Source organism: Mus caroli, chromosome 10 (assembly GCF_900094665.2).
Source record: "Mus caroli chromosome 10, CAROLI_EIJ_v1.1, whole genome shotgun sequence".
Classification (NCBI taxonomy): Eukaryota; Metazoa; Chordata; class Mammalia; order Rodentia; family Muridae; genus Mus; species Mus caroli.
In genome coordinates, this window is record NC_034579.1 from 109,413,515 (window position 1) to 109,437,405 (window position 23,891).

General features: G+C 44.1%; 2 pseudogenes; both read left to right on the plus strand.

Annotated features, from left to right (window-relative positions):
• Positions 1-6,397: 6,397 nt before the first annotated feature.
• LOC110304075 lies at positions 6,398-6,621 on the plus strand (annotated as a pseudogene).
• Positions 6,622-16,385: 9,764 nt separating this feature from the next.
• Positions 16,386-17,192, plus strand: LOC110304003 (annotated as a pseudogene).
• The last annotated feature ends 6,699 nt before the right edge of the window (positions 17,193-23,891 follow it).

Below are 23,891 nucleotides of genomic sequence, written 5' to 3' on the forward strand. Positions count from 1 at the left end.
ATGTGTGAAGGACTGGGGGAAGCAAACTCGGTGAGAGAAGATGCTGAAGCAAGGCTCTCACAGGAAATATGGAAAGCTAAGATTCTTCATGTCTTTGGGGGGTTGTGGAGGTTGATTAAACTTCTTCCTGGATGGAGAGAACATTCCCATGAATCCTTTATTTGTCTCCATAACCTCTCTTTTATATAATCATTTCCAGCAGCTACTAACATAGCCCTTAAAGTTGCCAACCGTGTGTCGAGCTAAGATCCGTTTCCTACGACATTATGTTCTGAGAAACAAATGTGAGAAAGTATCACACAAATTTCTGGGTAGTCTTTGTCCTCATCCTTTTGTTCTGCAAACTAATTGATATTGCTAATTACATTGTCTATTAGCATTCAATTCTTTTGCACATTGAAGTTGCTTTTTGTTTTTTGCTTTGTCCTTTAGCTTCGCTACAATGTTTAAAATGCATCCACTTATGGGGCCAGCAAGATGGTTCAATGGGTAAGTGCACTCACTAAGTCTGACCTAAATAATAGGACTCAGCTGAATTCAAGAAATTATTCGCCGGGCGGTGGTGGCGCACGCCTTTAATCCCAGCACTTGGGAGGCAGAGGCAGGCGGATTTCTGAGTTCGAGGCCAGCCTGGTCTACAAAGTGAGTTCCAGNGCCTGGTCTACAAAGTGAGTTCCAGGACAGCCAGGGCTATACAGAGAAACCCTGTCTCGAAAAACCAAAAAAAAAAAAAAAAAAAAAAAGAAATTATTCTCGGACTGGAGAGATGGCTTGGCCGTTAAAGGCTTGGCTCACAACCAAAAATATAAGAGAAATTATTCTCTCTCTCTCTCTCTCACACACACACACACACACACACACACACACACATGTGTACATGCACGTGCACACTATACACACTAAATAAGAAAAAAACAAATAAAGCAAAATACAACCATCTGTGGCCAAGCATGGCTTGCTGAGTTACTATGTGCCTCTGCTTGTATCTACAGTTGCGATTGTTCAGTGGGCTGGGGAGCTGACTTCATTGGTTAAGTACTTGCAGGCCTCAGATCCCCAGCATCACTGTGCAAAGCCATGCAGGACAGTACATGCTGGTGGTGATCCCAGCCCTGGTCAACAGAGACAGGGAGGTCCCTGAAGCTTGCTTCTGCTCTGCTAGCTGAACTGGTGAGCTCCAGGTTTGGAGAGAGACCCTGTGTCACAAACTAAGGTTGAAAGCAACTGAGAAAGACCCAGTGTCAATCTCTGGCCTCTAGACATGCATGCTCACACACACACACACACACACACACACCATTCTTTAGTGTCTACCACAAAGTAAAAAAGCATTGGCACTCAGTATCGCACCACATAGACTAACATGTAAACATGTAATTCCTTTGTAGAAGCAGAATATAAATATAAACTAGCAAATAAGGACATGTGGCAATGTATCTAGTTGGAATAATAAACGATGTGCCCAATTGCCTGGTGTTTGTCTTACAAATTCCAAGAAAGGTCCAACAGAGCAAAGGAATTCAGAGAAAAGGAACCTTTTTTCTTAAGTCTGTGCGACATATTCATCCATTAGTAATTTAAGAGATTATATTTCATTTATTTCAAGAGTGAAAGCAGCTTTTTTTTGGCACTGAGTTTTATCCCCAGAAGTAACTGTAGATTATAAAAAATATAGCTTGTAGTGAAGCTATTACAATTTGAAAAAGCAGAGGTAATCTATGCGGTGCACATGCCCACTCGAAATGTGTATTTGGAGAAAGAAGGTGTGCCCGAAACCTTTGAATGGCTCTTAAGGTGAAGCCTCATGAAATCAAACTGGTTTCGGTACTTGGTGCTCCTGATCATTGTGGTCCGGGATGATGGATGCATAGCCTGCTTCTTTAACACAGAGCTCATGTTAGATACAAGTGTAAAGCAATGACTAAGATTAATTTCTTTCAAAGGATGCTGGGAGGAGGGGCACATTTCAAATCAATGGACTTTTGATCAATTTAGAGCAGAAATAGTCAATTGCATCTCTTATGGTCTCAAAGCTTCTTGTTTTAAAAGTATCCTTACAAGGGTCAATGAAACGGTGCATCAGGTAAGGTCTTGCATAGCCTGACAGTCTGCCTTAGTTAGGGTTTTACTGCTGTGAGCAGACACCATGACCAAGACAACTCTTCTAAGGACAACATTTAATTGAAACTGGCTCACAGGTTCAGTGGTTCAGTCCATTACCATCAAGGTGGGAACATGGCAGCATCCAGGCAGGCATGGTGCAGGAGGAACTGAGATTTCTATATCATCTGAAGGCCTCCAAGAGCAGAACGGCTCCCACATGGTTAGGAGGAAGGTCTCATTGCCCTCTGCCACTCTTCCTCCAACAAGGCCACACCTCCTAATAGAGCCACTCCCTAGGCCAAGCATGTTCAAACCAACACACAGTCCAACTTTGAACCCGGAACCCAAGTAGAGGGCAAAGGAAGGAACCAACTCCATAAACTGATAAAGCCCTTCCAGGGTGTGTCAGTGAGAGACTTTTACTGAATTCAGGTAGCTCCACTCAATATGCTGGGAGACCAGACACAATGAGGATGTGGAAGAGGGAGGTTCACCAACCAGGATGCTCAGTGAGTCTTTAGTTGTCACAGTCACCTGGTGACCTCAGGCTCCAGATACCTCAATTCCCTAAGTGGCTGCAGGACTACATTGCTGCCTCTGCTTGGCCTGGGGCTTCTGGTTTGAGGAACTGAGCAGCTGCTGACCTCCTGGGATTTCCAGCTCTAGGTGACCATTGTGGGACAAGTCAGCCTCCGATGACGCAGGGCAGGCCAGTAAATCCTCTCTCATGTATGCATGTTAATCCTATTGTTTCTTTCTTCCAGAGAACACCGACTAATACAAGGTATATTTAGATTTGAAAAAACAAAATCTTTGGATCGTATTTTTATTACTTTGGGATAGATGAGATAAGAGTAGCATTTCCTAGAGTGAGCGTTCAGCACCCAGGGTGTAGGAAGCTCTAGTTCTGTTTCCCCATCCGCTTCCTATTCCAGTTTTCACACATTTATGATGTGCCTCATATGAAAATGCAGGGTGTGTATACATTGACATTGGTGCTTTGCTCTTGTTGTTTTTTAACTATTGTAATACGAGGTCAAAGACGTTAGGAAATCTGAGGTGTAAAGGTTCCACTGCTTGCTGCGTTGTCTTATAGCCATAGATTCAACTCTTGCCCGAAACAGAGTTGTGTGTGAACACACTGGTTTGAGAAGCACACGGTGTTCATTTTTGTCCCATTAAAAATATTTTCCATTGTATGAAACTGGGTCAATGTAGAGTTTAGGAGTCCTGAAGGCAACAGGTTGCTTCTTACTTTTCATAGTTATATCTTGTTGATTATTTTAGTGTTGCTGATAAAAAAAAGAGTCATCTCATTTGAGGTAATTTTTAAAAATTTGTAAAGCGATAAAATAAGATACTTCCCAACCACTTACCACCCAAACTCACTGTTTCGTATGTGGGTACACATCTATAAAAACATTCATTAATAATAAATGCTGGAGGTTTGAAATTTATGCTGGCAGACACAACTGTTTGTAACTTGTTTCTGTATAAGATGATGAACAAGATTTTTTTTTAAACCCTTGAGAAAATTAGCTTTTGTTTTCAGGATCTCGATCAATATTATCCCATAGAAATTTGAAAGCTTCCCCCCACCTTGTTTTTCGAGGCAGGGTTTCTTTGTATAGCCCTGGATGTCCTGGAACTCACTCTGTAAACCAGGCTGGCCTCGAACTCAGAAATCCACCTGCCTCAGCCTCCTGAGTGCTGGGATTAAAGGCGTGTGCCACCATGCCCGGGTGCCTTTCCCTGCCCCCACCCCCAATCCTTTACAGTGGAGCAGATCCCTACACCTCTGATATGATCAAAATCTCTTTTTTTTTTTTTTAAAGTTTGTGACTTTCTTTTCCGGTGTAGTCTCTTTTGACCCAATGTTCAACCATCCACTTCTTCACAAACCCCATGCAGCCCAAGTATTAAGATGTATCAATAGCGGTTCGGCCTCTGCTCACTATGGCAACGTCCGAGAACTGGCTGAGAAGAAGGGTAAAGGTGGGGAATAGGCCTGAGAACCGCGCTGACACCAGGTTTCCCATAAGTCAGTGTGCACCCTAAGCAGAGCGGTATCTTACCGAAAAAAGTACTGTAAAATAAAAGGCAAATATTCATAAAATTCTCAATGCGCTCAACAACAAATGCTGAGCTCTTGCTATGTTTAAGACATGGCTGAGTCCTAGGAGTGGAGCTTGGAAAGACTCCAATGACAAGATTAGAAGAGTAAGCCTCTCTTTAGGGAATTTCCCATTTTGGGGGCGGTGGGGGTGGGGGTGGGGTGGGCATGAAAGAGTTGAACAAGATAAGCATTCAGTGTGGTTTGGGTGTGTTCCCCAAATTTCCTGTGTTAGGAGCTAATCCACAAGGTTATAAGTGGTGGTGTTTGAGAGGTCAGGACTTTGAAAGGAAAAACCTCCGTAATACTTTCTCTACCCTTGAGCTAACAGAAAGAATGGTCTCACCGGATGGGACTCTCATCTTTTGACTTTCCAGCCTCTATAACAGAGGCAGCTCACTCCTTCTTTCATCCCCTTCTCTCCTTCCTTCCTAAAATGATGCAAGGGAGACCGCCCCTGTGCTTGTGAATTTGCATATGGGGGGGGGAAATCCAATATTTGAATTGATATTTTTTTTCTCTATATCAGTTCTTTCCAGCCTTGGTGTGGCTGAGTCCCGTTTATTTTGAAAATATAATAATATTTTATTATTATTATAATAATATAATATATAACATATAATAAATAACAACTATAAACTTCTGATAAAACATAAAAGTCAATCCTTTGAAGGAACCTCGCAATTATCTACAGCAGGAAGACATAGAGGATTGTGGGTAGAATGAAAGAAACATCATTGGGTGAATTTTCCATCATTCTAGTGTTCAGACAGAGAGCAGTTGCCATGCTGTAGCAGAAAGACTGAAAATACAATATCAAGCCTGCAGTTTTCCTGGCTGAAAAGTCTGAGGAGAGAGTTTAGGGCAAACACATCCATGAGAGACTGAGGGAGAAACCAGAGAGGAGACCAGGGCTTGAGAGGGGAGCCTATCAGCACACACTTGTAAGTCCAGCACCCAGGAGGCTGAGAGAGGAGGATGGCAAATACAGAGCTAGCCTTGGCTACATAATGGAAAGAGGTAGGGGATGGATGGAGGGAGGGACAGAGAAAGAGAGAGAAAGAACAAAATGTTCCTGATGTATTTTACCAAAATTTCCAGCCAGGCCTGTGTGGGGCCAAGTCCAACAAGTCAATTAAAATCAAAATCACAATACCGAGAGGAAGGCTGTTTCCTATCAATGGACAGATGTCGTGGTAAATCTCTCCAACCCACATCTGCCCCGGCAATGAAAGCACATTAATTTAATTAATATGATTACATGCTGTGCACCTAAATTGGGCAGATCTACCGCTACACTACCATCTTCTACATCTTATGAGACCCCCTTAGAACTTGAAGTTTCTCCAGGCCATGTGCTTCTGCTCTGCTTTTCTTCTTCCTCCTTCTCTGTGTCCTCTCCCTCTTCCATTTTCTCCTTCTCTCTCTCTCACCTTCAGCTCCACCTTCCCTTTTATCTGCCCAGTCGTCAGCTCTCCTTTATTCTACAAATTAAGGTGGGAAGCAGGTTTACAGGAAATCTCCTGAGTGCTGACTCAGTCCTTGTTCAAAGCCACTCACAGGAGAATGGAATTAACATCAAGTATAATTAGCCCAGGGCTGCCCACAACAGAGAGAAAGTTCACAGTTTGGGTCGAGTCCAGTTTTAAACCAATCAGTGTTTTCGAGGACTATAAAAGAATCTAAAATATCTATTCTCGAGAGTGTCATAGTTCGGTGGACCGTAACTGGATGTAGACATTGGACTCAAGCAGAGAAAGACAATTAATGGACCACGACCTCCAAGAAGATCCAGATTTGGGGACTAGACAACAATGGTCTTGAGAATTGAGAGCAGTCACTGCTCTTAACCTGCTGAGCCATCTCGCCAGCCCTCTAGGACACTTTCATACGTGTATATAACGCATTCTCATGATCTCTTCCTCTCTCTCGCTTACTGCCCAGTCCCTGTTAACCCCCTTCTTCCCAACTAGTTCATTTCCCAGATTTGGGTTTTCTTTTGTGGCCCATTTAGCTTAACTAATGCATCCGTGTAACCACTGGATTGTGACTATTCAACAGAGCCTGGTAGGGTCCCCAGCGGACACACAAAGGAAAGTAACAACTCCCCTATTCTCTTTACATCTATAACTAATAAATAGTTCGGCAATGGGTCCCGGCAGCCATTGGAGAGCAGCAGCCATGGCCCTGTGCTACCTCATGGCCGTGGGCCTCAACAAAGGCCACAAGGTGATGAAGAACATCAGCAAGCTGAGATGATACAGCCTGCGCTCAAAGTGTCCAAGGACAAGCGTGCATTCAAGTTCAGCAAGAAGAGGGTGGGCACTCACATCCATGCCAAGAGAAAGAGGGAGGTGGGAAACCTGCTGGCAGCCATGAGGAAGACGGTGGCCAAGAAGGATTGATGAGCCCTCCCCCAATAAAAGATCATTCCTACAAAAAAAAAAAAAATAGCAATGGCGTATAAGGCTCCCCGAGCTCCTTCTCCATCCATGCTTAACTGTCGACACACCCATCTTGTGGGACCCAGTCCGGGCATCTTCAATTGCTGCGCGCCTGTGATGACTATGGCTGGGTCTTTTCTAGAAGATGGAATTTTGCAAGCCCTTTCCCTATTTCCTGGCTCTTCTATTTCTCCTTTCCCCTTCCACTATGTTCCCTGGGCCTTACGGGGATATTATCCATACCTGTTCAAGGGCTGAACACTCAAATGTCATTTATTTTCAACATCTTGTACAGACGTGAATCTCTAGGCTCAACATTCACTGTGTGGGGAAGAGGCTTCTCTGAGACTAAGAGGAGCATTTGCCTATGGGTATAAAGATAAATATTAAGACGGCAATTTGATGCAGTGTCAATTTAGTGTTCCTCTCGGGCCTTTGTCTTCCCCTGTCATGGGACCTCAAATCAAATAGGAATGGTTTGCCCCCACTGTTTGCACAACTGGGTGTAGCCAGATTTCTGGCTATTCTATGGGTTCCTATTCCTACCACCCTTCTCCACCCTTATTCCTTCCAAATCCCTAAAACCAGGTAGAAGAGAAAGAAAGTTAGAGGAGAAGGGGGTATTGATAAGGTTAGATTAGGGGCTGATTGATTAGGGACTGATTAGGGTCTCTGAGTTCCTTGGGAGAAATTTTGATCTTTGCTGGCAGGGATTCTAGATTTTTCTTGTTGTCTCTTTGTTCAACACACTTGGCAAACTGCAACAAACTACACCCAACCACCAGTACCCCTATCAGGGCTCTAGCATTTATATAGTCTCTGAAAAGTTCCCAGAATTCCAGACATCACACACTTGCAAAAAACTATCTGCAGCTGGCAAAATCTCCCCTCTCCCCTCTCCCCTCTCCCCTCTCCTCTCTCTCTCTCTCTCTGTGTGTGTGTGTGTGTGTTTAAGCAAACCTAAATTCTCACTACAAGTGGGCCTCTCTTGCCTAGCAGGTTAGTGTCATAGTTTGCAGGGTTCATAGCTGAGTAGAACTATAGATACCTTGTCTCTCCCCATAGCCTACAAAGTATCTGTAAGACTCCAAAGACAAGCTGGCAGGGAGGAAGCGGCTTAGATTATGTCTCCTCACCAACGTTTGTGGTGACCTCAGCAACAGGATCTTATTATCTAGTTCTAATGGGCAACCAAGAGGAATGACAGGAGCTCAGACTGTTTGGGGACCCTTCTGGGAACCCCCGACAAAACTCCTGAGAAGTATCTCACCCCAACACTGAGGCTCTTGATCAATAGCCCACAGCTTCAAGGGACAACTCTTGGGTTTTGAATTGCTCTGGACAATCAATCCCAGCCGTTACCACCCAAAGAAATTGGGAGAGAGAACCTGGAAGTTAAGTCAAGTGAAAAAGAAAAAAAAAAAAAAAAGAAGAAGCATCCATAGGAACACTTTGATAGTTTGATACGCGTTCACTATGGTGGAAAGACATATGTGGACTTTATTATATCGGTTGTCAAGATCACCGAGGTATAAATTATAATAAAACTAACTACTCTTGAAGGTGTACAATCCTCTGAGCTTCATCAGATGTGTGCAGTCATGCAAACAGCACCACACACTTCACTGCCCACACACTCAGTTCTCTGGTGCCCTTTGTGGTCAGGACCACCTCCTCACACCCCTAGATGCTAACCAACAATGACTTGAGTTATCGTTTTCAAAATGTCATCTAAGTGTATCATGACATCATAGAGTATGATGTCAAATGTCACCTGTGTGTCTAATGTCATCATAGACTATGTAGATTTTTATATCTGCAATCAATGTATTACTTTTTAGACTTTCCTGTGTTACTGTATGCATCGGCAGTTAGACAAACTACGATGAATTTTTAGATCGTGCCGTGGTTTGAATATTCTTTCCAATATTCATGTTGCAATGTAATTGCTACTGCAACAGCATTGCCAGGTGCGACTTTAAAGGGGTAGGTAACTAGGTTACGAGGTTCCTGGGGTGCTCTGCTCTGAACACATTAAGGCCACTATCACAGGAGTGGATCAGTTACAGTGGAACATGGCTCTTACTAAAAGATGAGCTCAAATCTGATCTTCAGTCTGTCTCACGTGTGTTCGCCTCCCTTTCTGCTGTGTTCTGACTGGTCAAAATGCCCCTTGATCTTAGGCATCTCATGAAACAAATGACCTCCTGTGGTTTGTAATTTATTTAGTCTATGGTATTCTGTTATAGGAGTATAAAATGGACCAAGACAAATGGTTTTTTTTTTTTGTGTGTGTGTGTGTGTGTGTGAATTATGAATTTTAAGCATTGGCATATAAGTCTTTGAGTGAATGGGTCTTTGTATTTCTTAGGTTAGAAAAGAGATTTCTGGGACATTCTGCTGGGTGCATGTTTAGCTTTTATTGGATTGCCAGGGTTTCAGTCTGATGTTGATTTGGGTGCTTGCATTTATAAGTAGGGAGGGTCTCCTATATGCTAGAATACACTGTGTCACTGAGATAGAGCCTTAGTCCTGAGGTTATGGTCTGAGATAAAGAACTTACAGGACTGTTCACTGTAGACTGTAGGCTTTGTCTCAGTTACTGCAGGAACAAAACACCTGCCTCAAAATATAGGGGCCTAAGAACAAAACCAGTAATTTAAATATAGGGGCATAAAGAACAAAACCAGTAATTTGTTTGTTCCTACACTGCAATCTGGGCAAGCTGGCTTCTCACTGTTGTGTCTGCAATGTCAGACTTTGTGCTGCTGGAGGATCTAAACTATCTGAATCTCCATATTCAGTGCCTCCGTCGTCATGGCTAGAACAGTTGGGTTCTGGCCTCCTTCTCCAGCAGAGCCATCCGATTTATTCCCATGATGATGTTAAAAATGAAAAGAGTAAAATGAAACAAAACAGAATAACAACCTCCCCTTCCCCCAAATAAAACAATAGATCATTTAAAAATCTTTTTGTACTGGTATAGTGATCAGTAGGGGGAAAGAGATCCATGGGAGGGGAGAAAGACAAGGCAGGATGAAGGGATGGATGTGTGTAACATGGCATAGCCATGAGAAGCTTATAAAGACACTCAATAAGATGATGCCTCATCTCCAGCCCTTCTGCATAGGTGCTGTGATTTCATGGTTGTCACAAAACCTCACTGCCCACCCGTCTCTTCTTCCTGATGCTGACTGTCTCTTTTCTGAAGTGTCTAAATGAATGTTTCCATAGCGTAGACAGCAAGAGTCTAACTGCTAATAACGTGTTCATGTTTTACCTGGGAAAGTAAGGCAGGCTTAGGGGAGGAAGGCAGGGGACAGACTCCTGTAAATTTTTGGTTAGTTTTTTTTTTTTTTAAGAACAGTTCTACTAATGTGTTAATATTTCATCAAAGTTATTACTAGTCTGTAGAGCTGGCAGACACTACCATAAAGCAATGAAATAATTTTATACAGTTAAATTATTACATAGACCTTTGAGGTTTGTTCCATAACTGCAAGACCTAGACGACGAATTAAATATGAATGACTAAACTTCTGAAAGTTAAACTTATAATAGCTTTATTTTCCTCTACCAAATACAGCACACTCAAATCCCCAAAAGAATGGGCAGCGTAAGAAATTCTAATACTAGCTGGGCAGTGGTGGCGCACGCCTTTAATCCCAGCACTCGGGAGGCAGAGGCAGGTGGATTTCTGAGTTTGAGGCCAGCCTGGTCTACAAAGTGAGTTCCAGGACAGCCGGGGCTACACAGAGAAACCCTGTCTCAAACAAACAAACAAACAAACAAACAAACAAATAAATGAAAAGAAATTCTAATACTAATAACAAACAGATTTAAAATAAAATTACTGACTTAAACTTGCAAGCTGAACGCAGAAGGGCCGCCTTACTCCAACCAATCAAACAGTTTCTGTGCACTGAACACTCTATGCGAGGCGTCTATGAGCTATACTTCTCTGGGAGCTGTAATGTGTGTCAGTGGAGTTAAAAATGAACGGAACACAATATTATTCCTGTCAAATATTTCTCCTAAGCTATGTGTATAACAAAACTATAGTAAACATTGCTGGTGACACTTTCCTGTTGACATTCAGTTAGGTCAGAAGCAGGCATGTCTTGGATAGCTGCACTGTCCTGTACACATACTGTAACTTCTTACACGATTGGTGCATAATGGACACGCACAGCACAACACATCTTCGCAGCACTTCAAGTTGGCACACACGGTCATAAACACTCCGAAGTCAAGCAACTGGACTAACAATAAATTACTGCCCTAATAACCAATAACTGTAACAGTGCATGCAACACCACAGGTTATTAATCATTTCCTACAAGCATCGTGTTGAGAAACTGCACGGTGGAAACAAAGTCAAGATAACGAAACTGGTGATGCGATCTGAGACGCGCATTGGCCACACCACAGACATAACACAGGCCCCACCCGTGGAGCAGCCGGTTAGTATTTGGAAAAAAAAAAAAGAGATGGTTTGCTACAGTGGATAGACAGAGGTCCTAGCTCTAGGTGGAACCTTTAATTCTACGGCTTATCCTCCACTGCCCAACCTGTCTTCATGGTCATTTCTGTAAGTAGAAGCCTCTTTCAGTGGGGTCTGGCAGGATGAGGCCTTGGGGTACGTGTATCTTCTCCTTGAGTTCTTGAGTGTGTTTGGAGACTTTCCTTCGGATCCGTCATAATGAGTTTTCACCCATAAGAGGATGGTAAAAGCTCTTACACGAGCCGTAAATATCTGCCTGGCTTCCTAGCTTCTCTGCTTCTGCTATAGAGTTGGGACTGTTTCTCGAATCTGCTGCCTGTCAGTCCTGTTCTCCAGCTCTGAGGGAACTGGTCGGCAGCAGACAGCCGGTGCTGAATGAACACGGAATCGGATATGTACACCCGACGCTGCCAAACTACAAGGGAGACCCGCTGCCTTGTGAGTTCAGAGAGGACATGGGTCAGACCTTGACCTAGACCCGTGACTCTGCCCTGTCAGCCCTTCACACCTCCACACTGTCCAGAGAACCAAAGGCCTCCCTTCCCAACACCACTCCTCTTCATCCAGGTCTTGATTGGCCTTCAGCTATCGCCTTTCTCCAGGCAGGGTCTGTGCCCCTCCCTAGTTTACACCTAGAACTTATAAATTAGCATAAATGATTACCTTGGTCTCCTTCTAAAGGTGTAGGTTTAAATGATGGGCACATTGCAGCTGGAGGAGCAACACGCGGCCACAACTATCTATGAATAATCAGTACAAAGCCCAGGGGGCCTCTCTTATGCCCAACAGAAGGTGCCTGCTTCCCGAGAGCTCTCCAGCCAGATGGTGAGTTCTCAGTCCATTTTTAACATGTGCAAGAATGCCCATGGCTCTGACCCCATTTCATTTTAGAATCTGCCTTTTCTTTCAGCACTAGGTGACGGGAGCTATGGATTTCTCTCTGGACAAAGGAAGTTCTTTCAAAGGCAGTAGGTCAAAGCCATGGGCAAGCACACATGCCTGTGGATAGCTTTACTTTTATACACAGCCCTTTCTTTTCAAGACAGTCTCCCTAGGAGCCCTGAGTTCATTATGTAACCGAGGTTCATCCAACTGCTGATCTTCCAGCCTGCTCCCACTTCCCAGTTTTAGGTGTGGACCATGCCACACCCAACTTAAACTGTTTTTGACTATGCATCTGTAATTACGTGGCCCTGATTTTGTTTAAGTTCAGTTTCTGTTCTTGAGCTGTACTCTACTGATTCGAGAGATGAAAAGTGCTTATTCTAAAGAAGGAAACATTTTGAAGAGGAATACACATTACATCACAGCCAGCAGCTGATTGCCTCGGATCTTTCTCACGTCGGTGTTTGAAATGCAGAATTGACATTTCAATTATGCTGGGCCTCCAATACAATGAAGGATAAAGACTTCCAGCAACAAGGAAGAGCCAGAAAGGTTAGCTGTCAATCTAAGCAATTACTTTGATTTGCCTGAACACATTACATACCACTCCTTAAAATTACTTAGGGGCACACAAGTTACAAAAGGCCGCTTGCTGAGGGAGGGCCAGGAGAAGGCTCAAGAAGTACTTCATCATTGCTACTGAAAAACGACCCAAGGTCACACTGTTGTCCTCTTAGATGCAACTTAGTAAATGAAGGAGAAATGAAACTTGGTATAAGGCCCTGCCGTGAAGTCTGAATTCATCTAAACTGTTTCCACTTTTATTTCCTAGGGTGAATTTTTACATAGACTACACTAAACAGGCAAAGGGGAGAAAGTGGTGTATATGTGAAAAAGAGGTTGTGTAAATATTTACCATATATTTCCTTAAAATTCATTCTCAAAATTACACAGAGTATTTTTGTTGTTTTTTTTTTTAATAGCACATATTATATCCACTAACAAAACAAGACGAACTTGGAAAGAACATTTGGTAATAAATAGCAAATATCCTAGTTTTACAAAGGAGGAGACAGAAATGAAAATCCAGATCTGATGACTCTCCCAAGGACACACAGCTGGCTGATGGCACAGATCCTACCAGACGTAATTTCCACTTTCCAACTCCAAGTCTGTGCACACGCACACACGATTCAGATAATTACTGTTGTGCTTGTCAGTTTTATGTCAGCTTGACATAAGCTAAAATCATCTGAGAGGGGAACCTCAATTAAGAAAATGCCTCCATAAGATCAGGCTGTTAGCAAGCCGATGGAACATTTTCTTAATTAGTGGTTGATGGTGCCACCCTGGGCCTGGTGGTCTTGGGTTCTATAAGAAAGCAGGCCGAACAAGCCGTAAGAGCAAGCCAGTAAGCAGCATCCCTCCATGGCTTCTGCACCAGCTCCTGCCTCCAGGTTTCTGCCCTATTTGAGTTCCTGTCCTAATTTCTTTTGTTGATGATCTGTGATACGGAAGTGTAAGCCAAATAAACCCTTTCCTCTCCAACTTGCTTTTTGGTTATGGCGTTTTGTCACAGCAATAGAAACCCTAATTAAGACAAGTTGGTACCATGATTGTGAGGTGTTACTGTGACAGACCTGACCATGTTTTACAGAAGATCGAGTAAGGGCTCTGGAACTTTCATCAAGAAAATCCATTGCATGTTCAATGCTTGGTGGGTTGTTCTGTAGGCAGTAGGAAGATAAGAATGTTGAGAGCCCTGCAGACGAAGAGGCCTGGCTTGTGACGTTTCACAGGGAAGCAAAGATGTTACAGGGCCATTTGTGTGAGAAATCTGTGGTGTCTGGTCAGCTAAAGCTGAAGAATTGGCTGGGATTAACAAGAGACCAGAACCATAAACTAAAACCATTGGGTTACTGGGACAATGGATGCTAATTAGCTGGAGCTGAAATATTAGCTGTGATTAAGAAGAGACCAGCCAGTATCTTTGATCTAGAGGTTGCCAGGGGTGTACCTCGTGCTAGCACCCGAGGAGCTAGGAGTAGTATAAGAGTCACCCAGGTGGTACTGATTTTGAAGGCATGAAGGGGTCATGGAGGACAGCTGAGGCTTGGCTCTGTGAGAGACCAGGAGAGGCCATTGCTGTAGTTGCAGCCTCAGTAGCCATTGAAGGCTCAGGAATGAGGGGTCATGTAGAGAAATTGAGGTTTGGCACAATAAACAGAGCCAAGAGAAGGCTGTTGGTAAAAATGCAGCCCAGTTGGAAGAGACCGCAGCATTTTGTAGATGTCAGTACCATGGGATGACCACCAAAACCCCAGCAGTGGTGCAGCAGAGACTACTGGAGATTTGAAGACAAGCTGTGTGTGCTGTGGAGGGTGGAGCTGGATAAGGGACCCAAGCCTTTTGGAGGAGCTGGAAGACCATGAGCGGATCTCCGACATTGGACATTGCGCTGTTTATACTGTTGGAGTTTGGTTTTGCTTTGTTCAGATTGTGGCTGTACCCTGGTTCTTGATGTTTTAAAGGACTTAATCTATTTTTAGAAGAGCCCACAGTTGAGAGACTTTAAACTTAAAACAAAACAGATCTGGGGGATTGACAGGGAATTTGAACTTTTAAAAGACATTGAATATTTTCAAAGAGACAACTTTCTAAACTGCTTGAGTTTGTAAGGCTGTGGGACTTTTTAAGTTTGTAAGGTATTTTATACTATTATGTCTTTATGAATGTGTAATCTTGGGTATGAGGAAAGGAAAGGCTGTGGCTTAACAATGATGTGTTTTTGTGTCAAGTTGATAAGAGGTCAGTTGGACTACATAGTTTATGCCATCGTGACACAAGGAAAAGTCATTAGAAAGGAGAGAGCCTTAATTGAGGAAACGGCCCCATAAGATTGGGCTGTAGGCAAGCTTGCGGGACATTTTCTTCATTAGTGGTTGATAGGGAAGGACCCAGCCCATTGTGGGCAGGATTATCCCTGGACTGGTGGCCCTGGATGTTATAAGAAAGCAGACCCAGTGAGCCATGGTAGCAAGCCAGTAAGCAGCATCTTTCCTTCCATGGCGTCTGCATCAGCTCCTGCCTCCCGGTTCCTGCTCAGTTGCGAGTTCCTGTTCTGACTTCCTTTGATGATGAACATTACCATAAGCCAAATAAACCTTTTCCTTCCCAACTTGCTTTTTGGTCGTGCTGTTTCCTCACAGCAGCGATAGGAACCCTAAGAATTATTACATTGAGAATAGAAGTGTTATTGGGCTGAAAAGGTGGCTCCGTCGATAATAACACTTGGTGAGTGTCTTAGTTAGGGTTTTACTGCTGGGAACAGACACCATGACCAAGTCAAGTCTTATAAAGGACAACATTTAATTGGGGCTGGCTTACAGGTTCAGAGGTTGAGTTCATTATCAAGGCAGGAGCATGGCAGCATCCAGGCAGGCCTGGTGCAGGAGGAGCTGAGAGTTCTCCATCTTCATCTGAAGGCTGCTAGCAGAATACTCACTCCCAGGCAGCTAGGACTAAAGCATTATAGCCCAAGCCCACTGTAACACACCTATACCAACAAAGCCACACCTTCTAATCGTGCCACTCCCTGGGCCAAGCACATACAAACCATCACAGTGCACGCACAGTGCAGGAGGACTTCAGACAGAGTCTCCAGCACTCTTGTTGAAAACTGCTGATTACGGCTGTGAGGGCTTCTAACTCCTGAACCAGGACAGAGAGGTGGTGACAGACAGATCACTGGGGCTTACTGGTTGCCAGGCTAGCTCCAGATCCATACAAGAACACATAGATTGTGTGTGTGTGCACGTACACACACCCATTAAAAAAAAACAAAATACTGTAATAATATTTGTATTAATTCTTTGAGAATTCCATACCATGTCTTTTGAATATGTTCACCCTCTTCTTCCCCAGCCCCTTATGGTTCTACCCTCACCTCTCTACCCACTCAACCTCGGATTCTCTCTTTTTATTCCAAAAATTTTTTAAATTAAAGTGTTTTATGCACACAGCTAAAAAGAAGAGGTTTTCCATCACAGACGTACATTACAGCCACTGAGCCGCTCTTAAAATGTTCACATCACGCTGGACATCAGAATGACTGCATCCCAGTGTCTAGAGATGGGAACGGAAGGATAACCTGACCTTTTCCTCAGATGATTCCAGTGCGCAGCCAAATCTGAGAAGCAGGGTTTGGCTCTATGTAGAAATCAGTGTTAGAGATGGCCCCGTCAGCAAAGCACGTGCCACGCAAGCATGAGGACCTCGGTTCAAATCCCCAGAACCCACGTTAAAATCCCAGGTGTGGCTCTCTCTCCAGCAGCCGAGCAAGATGCCCAAAGGGAAGAAGGCCAAGGGTAAGAAGGTGGCCCTGGCCCCCGCCGTCGTCAAGAAGCAGGAGGCCAAGAAGGTGGTCAACCTTCTGTTCGAGAAGAGGCCCAAGAACTTCGGCATTGGACAGGACATCCAGCCCAAAAGAGATTTAACGCGCTTCGTCAAATGGTCCCGCTACATCAGGCTGCAGCGGCAAAGAGCCATCCTCTACAAGCTGCTCAAAGTCCCTCCTGCCATTAACCAGTTCACCCAGGCGCTGGACAGGCAGACAGCTACTCAGCTGCTTAAGCTTGCCCACAAGTACAGGCCAGAGACAAAGCAAGAGAAGAAGCAAAGGCTACTGGCCCGTGCTGAGAAGAAAGCTGCTGGCAAAGGCGACTTCCCAACTAAGAGACCGCCTGTCCTCCGAGCAGGAGTCAATACAGTCACCACCTTGGTGGAGAACAAGAAGGCTCAGCTGGTGGTGCCTGCCCATGACATAGACTCCATTGAGCTGGTGGTTTTCCTACCTGCCCTGTGTCGAAAGATGGGGGTACCCTACTGCATCATCAAGGGAAAGGCCAGGCTGGGGCACCTGGTCCACAGGAAGACATGCACCACTGTTGCCTTCACACAGGTTAACTCGGAAGACAAGGGTGCTCTGGCTAAGCTGGTGGACGCTATTAGGACCAATTATAATGGCAGTTATGACCAGATCCGTCGCCACTGGGTAGGCAACGTCCTGGGTCCTAAGTCTGTGGCTCATGTTGCCAAGCTGGAAAAAGCAAAGGCTAAAGAACTCGCCACTAAATTGGGTTAAATGTACACTAAATTTTCTGTACCTAAATATAATTACAAAATTAAAAAAAAAAAACCCAGGTGTGCCCGAGCATAGTGGCGCATGCCTTCAATGCCAGTACTGGGGAAGCAGAGCAGGTGGATCTCTGTGAGTTCAAGGCCAGCCTGGTATGCATACTGACTTCCAGGACAGCCAGGGCTACAAGAGCCAGATGTGAGCTGTGGTCAGCATATCACAGCTCTGGGGGACAGACACAGGAGGTTGCTTGGGGCTGACTGGCAGCTAACCTTGTCAAATAGGTGAGCTACAGGTTCATGCAGCTGTAGGAACCGCCAATCCTAGTTTCTACATCTAATTGAACCCTGTTTTGTCTTTTCAGTGTAATGCATATACACATTTTGTGTCACACCCCCCCCCCCCCACACACACACATTTTATTTCTCTAACCTCGGAAAGCAAAGTTAGCATTGTCTTGGTCTTGTGAAGGCTCGATGCCCCAGTGTAGAGGAAATCCAGGGCGGTGAGGTGGGAGTGGGTGGGTGGTTAGGAGAGGGCACACCCTCATAGAAGCAGGGGGAGGGGCATGGCATAGGGGGTTTCCAGAGGGGAGACTGGGAAAGGGGATAACATTTGAAATGTAAATACATAAAATAGCCCCCCCCTCAAAAAAAGTTAGTATTGTTCTGGTCTAAATTGGTGGTTCTTCACCTTCCTAACACAGTCACCCTTTAATACAGTTCCTTATGTTGTGGTGACCCCAACTGTAAAATTCCTGACTGTACATCCAATCTGACCAACTGCCCCACCCCTTTCCTGCCATGGTGACGACTTCACAGCCATGACACCCTCAACCTGTGAGCCAAAAACAAATGCTTACCTCCTTAGATTGCTTTTGCAAGGTACTCTGTCACAACGTCAACAAAAGAAAATAAACACCAATCCTCTCACCATTTTAGTCAATGGTAGAATGTAATTCAATAATCGTATTTTTAAAAGTGAAAAACAAAATGCTTTAACAAAATGTCACTGCCTCGTTGTGAAGAAGACAGCAGCCTCTTCCATCCCTGTCTTACATGAACAGTGAACTTCCTTCGACATCTTCTTTAGGGGTATTTGACGTCCAGAACCAACTTTATTAGTGGCCACATTTATCTCCGCTGTCTATCAAGAGAACCTTCCACACTAATTTAGACTGCAGCTGGTCCAGCTGGTGTCCCTTCAAGTGTTGCACTTTTCTCCCATTAATTTATTTATTCTCTTTACATCCTGGTTGTAGCCCTGGTCCCTCTTCTCCTCTGACCCACTCCCCTCTCCTTCTCCTCCGAGATGGAGAGCCCCCATGGGTACCAACTGAGCACATCCTCTTCCACTGAGGCCAGACAAGGCAGCCTAGCTAGGAGAAGGGGATCCAAAGACAGCCTGCTTCAATTGTTAGAGGACCCACATGAAGATCACATTGTATATCTGATTATATATATATATAGCTAGGTTCAGCCCCTGAATGCTCTTTGGTTGGTGGTTCAGTCTCTGAGAGTCCCCACGGGCCTAGGTTAGTGCATTCTAGATCTTCTTGTGATGTCCTTGACCCCTGTCAATCCTTTCTGCCACTCTTCTACAAGACTCCCTAAGCTCTGCCTGAAGTCTGGCTGTGGGTCTCTGCATCTGTTTCCATCAGCTGCTGGAAGAAGCCTCTCAGAGGACAGTTATGATAGGCTCCTGTCCATATGCAAGACCCAAAGAAGCTAATTAACAAGGAGGGCCCAAGGGAGGATGCTTACACAGGGTCCCAACTGAGCATGTGTGTACATGTGCCTGTGTGTGCATGTGTGTACACGTGTGTGTGTGTGTGTATTCCCCCTTACACAGAAGGGGGAATAAAATAGTCATAAGTGGATGGAAGGAGGGAACTAGGTGAGAGAGGGCATGAGGAGAACAGAGAGGGATGGGTAAGAGAAAGAAAGTCAGTAGGAGTGGGCACTCTGGGACGGGGACGGCTCCCAGAAGTGTTGCATTTTTAAAAGAGTTATTAACCAGAAGGAAACACTAACTAGAATATTCATCGTAGGGGCACACTTCTGAGCATCATTTATAATGGTGGTATATAAATTAATTTAGAAACTATTAGGAAGATGTTTTGCTAACCATTTGAGAAGAGATGAGATCAGACCATTAGCTCAGACTATAGGCGAATGTAAGAGTCAAATTAACTATCATGGTGTCGGGAGGATGGCACCAAGGAAAAGAACACTTGCTTTGCAAGCATGAAGACCTGGGTTCCAATCCCCATCACACGCATAAAACTCAGGCATGTCCGATGTGCCAGAAACCTTATACTGGAGGACAGAAACAGGTGGATTCTAGGAGTTCACTGTCCAGCAAATCTACCCAAGACATTGAGCTCCAGGCTCAGTCTCAAAAAAAAAAAAAAAAAAAAAAATCCGTAGAAAATGATACAGGAAGAAAATTGGGAATAGTTCCAAGACACGCAACATTCTTTTCTGGATGTGTTCTTCCATACACACAGTCAAGCACACATACACACACACACACACGTGTACACACATGCACACACAGGCACATGTACACACATGCATGCACACACATACACAGGCACACGCTCGAACATGCATGTACACACACGTACATAACCACACACATCACAAGAAGTCTGTGCCTCATTGTTCTCCACTTCAGAGTTAAGGTTAGTCAATGAGCCCATAGCTCACCTGTTTGGCAAGGCTAGCTGCCTGTGGAGCCCCAGTCATTCCCCTGTGTCTGTCCCCCAGAGCTGTGATTTGCTGGCCACACCTTACAGCTGTTTGTTTTAACTGCTCCGCTCTCGGCCCGCCCCGCCCCCAGGCGGGATCCAGAAGTAGAAATGGCAGTGCTGATGCTCATTCCACTCTCTCCTTTTTATTCCTCCGAGCGTTCCAACCCAAGGGATGATGCCAACCATCCACATACTGAGTGGGTCTTCTTAGCATCGGCCATGTTCTGTTCCTCAATTTTTGAACCAATGCAAAAGCCCTTTAATCATCTATGAGGATAAATGATCTGATGAAGACTTTTCCCCTGGAAACACGAAAATCAGGTGGTGAAGGGAAAATGTCTTGTTTCCTTCCAGGAAACATCATGCAAACAAACTAAAAACTTTACTGCATAGAGAAGAATAGTGAAATCCATCTGCAAATAGTGGAGGATTTCTCCCGTTTCGCTAGGCGCATGCGCTGAATGGCTACTGTCCCGTCTGCTTTCACGGTGGATCGGTGCGCTCTAACGCAGATCTGGCCATCTGTACTTGTTTTCTTCCATTTGCAGCATCTGTTCGCTCTGCTGCCTTTCTCTGCTTTTTGAATCACACAGCGTAAGCTGTCCCAGAAATGCAATTGTGAGCCACGAGCAACTCGTCTATATTCACCTACACAGTAACGTTTACAATGTTGAAATTTGGGGCTGGAGAGATGGCTCAGAGATTAAGAACAGTGGCTGCTCCTCCAGAGACTAGGAATCAATTTCCAGCACACCTACATGGCATCCCAGAACCATCTGTAACCCAAGTCCCAGGGAGTCCGACGCCTCCTACTGGCCTCCATGGGCACTTCATGTACATGACACATACATGCTGGCAAAACACCCATACATAAAAAAAAAAAGCAAAAAACAAAATAAAAATGTAAGATTTATGTGTGTTTGCTTCTATTAAGTTGCTATTGACATGATTTTTTGAACATGTTGCAAAAAAATCAAATATATAAACCTACACCTATTTTTGGAAGAATTCATGTAGTTTTTATTTGCTATCATACTGAAAATGGTTTAATAAAGAGTGTGTTTCGAGGGTGAAGGCTGGTCTGCCCGGACAGATCTCAGCACTGTGCTTTCCCGCCTGGGCTAGAACAGTAGCTACCCCAGGGCATCTCAGCGAGAGTCTGCGGTCATCGGAGAACCTGCCCAACCTGCACACCGCAGAGCTAGTTCCAGCCAGCAAGGCTTCTGGTACACCCAGGCCGGAAGCTACTAAGGTGAAGACAGCTCTATTGAGCGTTTATCACTTGTCCAGTCACAAGGTCAGACCCAACCTGCTTGATAGGAAAGACAAGAAGCTCCAGGTTCATCCGACGTGTTCCCGCGTCTACATCCGGAAAACACGAATTTTAAAGAACCCAGAAAGAAGTTTCTCCACGGTTTCACTCCTCCCTCCTGCTTTATGCCCCCCACCATGTTCTTTGATGTTGTTCCACTTTTAAATGCTTTTACGTTTTGATTTTTTTATTCTCTTCCATTTATCAATTTTTGTATATGCATTTTTGTGTGTGTGTGTGTGAATCCCTCTAGGCCTAGACCTTTTTTGTTTTTTTTTTTTAAAGTTTCCTTTTATTATTTTATGTATATGTGTGTTTTGCCTGCATGTGTGTCTATGCAACTCGTGCATGCCTGGTGTTCATGAAAGGCAGAGGTGGGCATTGGATCCCTTGGAACTGGAATTACAGACATTTGAGAGCTGATGTGTGGATGCTAGGATTGAACCTTGGTCCTCTGGAAAAGCTGTCAGTGCTTGTAACTGCTGAACCATCTCTCCAGTTCCCGGGCATGCAGTTTTCTTCTTTCTTTCTTTCTTTCTTTCTTTCTTTCTTTCTTTCTTTCTTTCTATCTTTCTTTTTCCTTCCTTCCTTCCTTCCTTCCTTCCTTCTTTAAATTTTATTTTATTTAATTTTTTTTTTACTCCAGATTTTATCTCCCTCCCAGTCCTCCCGCTGAAGTGTTCCACATCCCATACCTCCCCACTACCTTGTCTCCACAAGGATGTCTTCACCCCCACCCCCACTTCCTGGGCCTCCAGTCTCTTGAGGGTTAGGTGCATCTTCTCTGACTGAATCATCTGACCCGGCAGTCCTCTGCTGTGTATGTGTTGGGGCTCCATATCGATTAGTGGGTAACCTGATGCTGTAATCTCTTGCTATCCCACACTCTCTCCAGTGCTTTTCATACTTCGTTTTATTTATCCTGGTTGTTCCTTTTTCTTTCCCTGTCCCTGCCCCTTCCTTTATGACATTCATTTACTTTTTTGTATTTGCCTTAAACAGTTCTTAATTTCATGACATTCTTTATATTTATTTACCTTTGGTTATTCTATAGTCATTGTATTAGTTCATACTAATCACGCTTAAATGTATCTCTATATCTTGTTTGGTTTAGTGGTATTGTTGTGACAGTAATTTTCTTTCTTAGTTGTACTGGGGGATTCCCCATTAAGAAGATTCTCAAACGGGGTGTGGTGGCACAAGCGTCTAACCCAGTCCTTGAGTCAGAGGCCAGTCTAGTCTACACAGCAAGCCCCAGCCCAGCCAGCACTCTGTGGTAAGACAGTGTCTCAAAAGAAATAAATACATAAAGAGAATTGTCAAATAAAATTGGGAGACGTATACCTATCAATGTATACAAACCAACAGCTGTGAAGATTGCAATACAGAAGCCTGAGAAACAGAAAGACACAGGACCCATAATGTCTCTGGGAGATCAAAAGTTCCCGATGGATGACTGAACCCAAAGACACTGACATGATCAAAATGCCAAAAAAAAAAAAAAAAAAGAAAGAAAAAAAAAAGAAAAGAAAAGAAAAAAAGAAGAAAAGAAAAGAAAAGACAGAAAAGAAAGGAAAACAAAAGAAAAAAATGAAATCTACCTTTAAAAATAAACAGTGGACATAAAGAGGAAGTAAACAAGAAGATGAACGAAGAATTGTGGATTCACTGACAAATTGCACTAACAGACAGGGAAGGAGCACTATCAAGCTCCCCCCAGAGACAGGGAATCCCTCATGCAAAAGCTAGGCAAGTACTCAACAAGACAGGAAAGCAGAAAGGGACCGTTGTGGAGAGGAAGGGGGTCAGTAGAAGGGAGAGAGGCAGGGAGCAGAATGGGGGTCAAGTATGAATGAGGTACAGCGATGTATGTGTATAACCACCACAGGAAACGCATCTTATTGCATGCTAACTTTAAAAGTAATGAATAAAAACACCCAACTCTTTCCACAGTGAAAGAGAAACAAGCAAATATCACAGTAAGTTTTCCCTGCCACTCAGGAGATCTGAGCCTCCCCCTCCCCACCTCCCCACTCCCCACCCACCAACATCTCCCTCCCCCCGGAAACTCAGCACTGTGGAAATAAATTCAGAAAGAATAAAATGCAGCTGTCTGTCTGTGCTGGTCTCCTGGAAAAATGTTCAGTGATTTATTTGAGATGCTACACTGCCAGGTCTTCATGGGGCTGCCCTGCTAGCTCTCTGTTTCTTCTGTGGAAAAATTACAGCGATATTAACTGAGAGGATTTTGCTGTGGAAATCAATGCCTAGGGAAACAGTAATTACATCTAAGGAAAAGAAACTTCAGGCCATATCTTCCTCCATTATCAAGGAGACACAAGATACACATGTGGATTGAAGTCTTTAAATTATGTAGAAGGCAAAGCTGTCTTTAAACAAGTGGGGATTTGATTGAAAGCCACTGACATTTGGCTGAGTTGTAAGGCAGGCTGCTAAATCCCTCTGCTGGATCTTCATGTGATAAAGGGAAAAAAAACCCCCAAAAAACCCAAACGCTTCTTTCAGGTCTGTGACGATATGAAGGATGACAGTCTGTGGCACGGTAATTGCTAGAGTTTCTGTTACCTCCTTTCAAGCTTTTTGTACTAAATTGTACTAAATTTTTGTGTGTATGTGG